The sequence below is a fragment of the Oryx dammah genome, unplaced genomic scaffold (genome assembly GCF_014754425.2).
Source record: "Oryx dammah isolate SB20612 unplaced genomic scaffold, SCBI_Odam_1.1 HiC_scaffold_14, whole genome shotgun sequence".
Taxonomy (NCBI): Eukaryota; Metazoa; Chordata; class Mammalia; order Artiodactyla; family Bovidae; genus Oryx; species Oryx dammah.
Genome location: NW_024070198.1, coordinates 41,702,590 through 41,706,964, shown reverse-complemented (window position 1 = coordinate 41,706,964; position 4,375 = coordinate 41,702,590). Strand labels below are relative to the sequence as shown.

The window sequence follows — 4,375 nt, the reverse complement described above, 5'->3', positions numbered from 1 at the left end:
AAATATTTTTAGTAATTTTAGTGTTGTTTATCTGAAATTCATTTATTTGGGCATTTTATATTCTATCTGGCAACTCTATCCCAAATCCAAACTGACGGACTCACCATGTTGGGATATTTGTTCAGCTTGTTTTGATTTGGTCTGGTTTTGTTAATGCTCGTTTAGGTTTTGTTTTTTACCAGCTTCCCTGCCGTATCTCTTACCCGGGGCAGTCCTCAGCTTTCTCAAACGAGTGAGATGACTAACAGCCATCATTCACCCACCTTTCAAAGGGAGGAGACATCAGAAGATGACGAGAGGGAAGAAACCTGGAAGTAAAGCCACCAAGAGGTGACTCTGAGTGAAGACAAAATGGGGAGAGCAGTGGGTTTCTTAGGGGAGCCATTTCCCCTTCTTTGATGGGAACCCTGGGACATGAGCCTTCTGTTTAAAAGACCATGCCGGTGCTCTCTTCCCCAGCACATGTACTAAAATGGGAATGATACAGCGAAGATCAGCACGGCTCCTGCACAAGGATGATATGCAAGTTTGTGAGGTGTTCATATTTTTTATGGTTACCAAAGGGGAAAGAAGAGGGAGGAAATAAATTAGGAGCTTAGGATTAACAGATACACACTACTATATATAAAATAGATAATCAACAAGGAGTTACTACATAACATAGGGAACACTGCTCAATATTTGTAATAATTTACAGGGAATAGAATCAAATAGAATATATATATATGTACATGCATGCTCAGTCATGTCTGACTCTGCAACCCTGTGGACTATAGCCCACCAGGCTCCTCTATCCATGGGATTCTCCAGACAAGAATACTGGAGTGGGTTGCCTTTCCTCCTCCAAGGGGCCTTCCCGACCCAGGGATCGAACCTGCATCTCCTGCCTTGGCAGGTAAATTCTTTACCATCAGAGGGCAGACAGACTGAAACCTCCATATATACATATATATAACCGAATCACTCTGCTGTATACCCAAAATAACACAGCATTGTAAATCAGCTATACTGCATTAAAAGAAAAAAAGCCTATAGGTACACAGACGATGAATTAAACACTCAATATGCAAACAACTCCAGTAGGTTAAAGAGAAAGCTGTCAGCCCCCAGTAGAAAAATGAAAGGACATGCCTGCAGTGCAGCAGGATCCAGCGCCTACTAACCATGCATCTCAGGGAGGCTCCTCAACGTCACCAAAGCTCACACCAGCCATAGGGTCTATGAATGGAGTTAATATGAAGGTGAAGTGAAATAAGGCACCCCTAAGACATTCAGTGATGACACTGTTCCCTTGTCAGTGAAAGCTGTACTTGATCATTCCAGAGGAAAAATGCACATAAATAAGCAAAAAAAAAAAAAAAGAGAGAGAGAGAGAGAGAGAGAAATTCTACTTTACTAGAAATAAACTGAAATTAAAATAGTAATGAAGCATCATACTATACTTACGAAATTGGCAAAGATTTTAAGGATTTTAACAACATTATTTAAAGGAGCAAAAAGTATTCATAAATATTCAATGAATGAAGAATGATTCAATAAACAATAAGAGAATAAACATATACAGAATGGTTAAATAAACAGGAATTTTTAAACAAAAAAAGGGAATGGTTAAATAAATTATGACATTCTTTATGCTGCACATTATAAAAATGACCATATAGTATTTTTGTAACAAGAAAAAAAATGTTGGTTAAAGAAAAATGACACGGAAATACTGGAAACTGAATGTGGATTGGGAAGAGATTTACAGAATGTTCTTTGCACGTGTGTATAACAAGCTTTTTCCTCCCCCTCCTCTTCCTCTTTTCTGTGTCTTTCCTTGCCTCTGTCTCTGCTTTTATCTCTCTCCCTCTCCTCGCTCTTTCCCAGAAAGAACGGTGAATCCCAGTTCCCTACAATAAACTACCTTCAGTGAGGGTCTTACAAAATCCTGAGTGATGGGAGGATGGTTATGAACCCAACATTCTATTTTGAAACATCCCACATTGAACTTCCTGGAGCCACTCTTCCTGTTAGACCTGCTCCTTCTCCAGCTTCTTACAGACAATCGTCATTCATCCCAAGAGCTGGGGGCCGCCCAGAGAAAAGGGTGGCCTGGCCTAATTGTAGAAACACCAAGAGAGCTCACGTTGGACCCTTCCAGCCTACTGTCCTTAATCCTACACCAACATCCAGTGGCTGCATTCTGCGCTCATCTCCCAAAACAAGATGTAGCAAAGCACCAAACCTGAGGGTCCGCTCAGGGAGCCCTGAGTCTGACAGGTGCATGGACACTAAGTTACAGTACCCCAGAGATGCGATGAGACTGCTGTTGTCATGGTGAGGTACGCATAGCATGATGAACACCAGGGGAATAAGGAAAGGGGTCCAGGAGTCTGGGACAGCTTCACAAGGGGCATGCAGGAGCAACTGGAATCTTTGAAGCAGGGAAGAATATTGCAGATCAAGAGAACCACATACTCAGAGCCGCCAAACTCCAGATTATGGCAGATCTGGGAGCCCGCAGGTGTTTAATGTGGGGGTGGGGGAGATGCGGTTGGGCCAGGCTGGGCAGAGCCCTGAATGCTCAGTAAGGGGCACTGGCTTCATCCTGGTCATGCCCCATGATACAAGGATAGGAGGAGAGCCAGGGTCAGCTGCTTGTGGACACTCGATCGCTGGCCCCTTCCCTGCCTCTCCGTGCTCAGAAAGGCTCTGCGTCATAAATGCTCCCTTCAGAGGGGTTGGTTCAAACACCAGGCAAGGAGGTTTCCAAGTAACAATCATCACTTCAGCCATCAGGATGGCCATCCTTCCCAAGCACAAGGCCACAGACCTTTACTAAACCTGCCTGGAGCTCCCAGCGTGGCCCCCAAGGAGATGCTCATCTGAACCGTGGCCGAAAGCCGTGTGCCTGCTCTCACCAGGTCCAGCGTGCAGCCCAGGGGCTCTGGTGGGCTGGCAGTGGCCTCTCTCCCCCATCTTGATCTCAGGGGTGAGTTGCAGAGGCCAGGAGCCCCTCAGTCCTCCGCCCAGGACAAGGCATGCCTCCAGCCGCGTACAGCAGGTCCAAGGAAACAAAGCAAAGCACCGCCATTAACTCCTTGCCAGCACCGGCCCTGCTTTCTTTAAATCCAATTGCAATCTTAGAAGCCCGACATCGCCTGAAACAAAAGCCTCACTGATGCCTGGAAGATGGCTTTGACGAAAGTAGAGCTCATTTCAGAAAATCAAAGCAAAGAAAAATATTGAATACAATTCAGGGGCATAATGCATTATTATGGGCTTTTATGGATTTTATGTATAATTTCGTGTAAAGTTAAGAGGCTGAAGCGATCTCTTACATTCACTGTATTATCAGCCCAGCTCCAAACAATGTTCCACATCTTATTATGTTCACAGTTGACACACTCTCAGACAAATGTGCAGCTGTCTTACTCTGCTATTCATTTCCTCATTACTATTTTATAAATATATGATTAACAGTTATTGCAGCTGCCTAATTCACATTTATTGCAAATGCAACCCCACAAATGAATGCTCAAAGCAAAGAGATGTGGTTTTAGAGTAATTTAAATTTTACAGTTCCATTTACCCTGCTTTTTAATTTACTGCATAATGACCCCATTAGAATAAAGCACATCTGGAAGTTCTTTGGGGAACATTTAATTTTCTGTGGCTTCAGTACTAACAGAACTTGTACCATAAAGCCCACAGATGCCTGGAAGACTGTACAAATTTCCACGTTTTATGCCAAGATGCTGGTTAATTGTACAGACAAGACAACTATAGCAAAGAGTGAAGATTTTCTTCCCCGGGCTGAAAACCGAAGATGACTACCCAGGATCCTGCTCTTGGCAAAGTTTGTACCCCAGAAACCTGAAAACAGCTTCCTGCTTTTAGATGTCCACTTAGCCTGGTTCCTTTGCAGGAAAGGAGGCCAGCTGGGGCTGTGAGTTCTCCAGAGTTTCTGTTGCTTGCCCCCACCGGCCGCATGACTTTCTCCCCAATCCTCTTTGACCCTCATTGTGTGAAAGGGAAAGCAAGGTAGTTTGCAGAGCTCTGGATGCCTGAGCAGCTGGGGTATGAGCTGGGCTCAGCCTGGTCTTCATCTGCTCCCAAGGAGGCTACGGATGCAGCCAGATTCCAGCAGGTCACATTAACGGAGTCGTTCAGAGTATCCGAAATTGATTTGAATATTCAGTACAGATCACTGCAGCAGAACTCATGTATGAGAAATAATGCGAATCCATTGCCATTGATTAGCTAATTTATGTTCTACAACTAATCGAAGCACAAATCTCATTAGCCACAGGTCAGTAAGGCTTGGAGAGAAAAAGATAATCATTTTGGTAGCCTAGTTGGCTGTAAAGACACAATTAGAAGCCGGCCGGTT

At 44.1% G+C, this 4,375-nt stretch overlaps 1 non-coding gene across 1 annotated transcript; it reads left to right on the top strand.

Moving 5' to 3' along the window:
* The first annotated feature begins 443 nt into the window (after positions 1 to 443).
* On the top strand, positions 444 to 550 carry LOC120874002. The gene has a single exon (XR_005723576.1). It is a non-coding gene; the product is annotated as a U6 spliceosomal RNA (small nuclear RNA).
* The last annotated feature ends 3,825 nt before the right edge of the window (positions 551 to 4,375 follow it).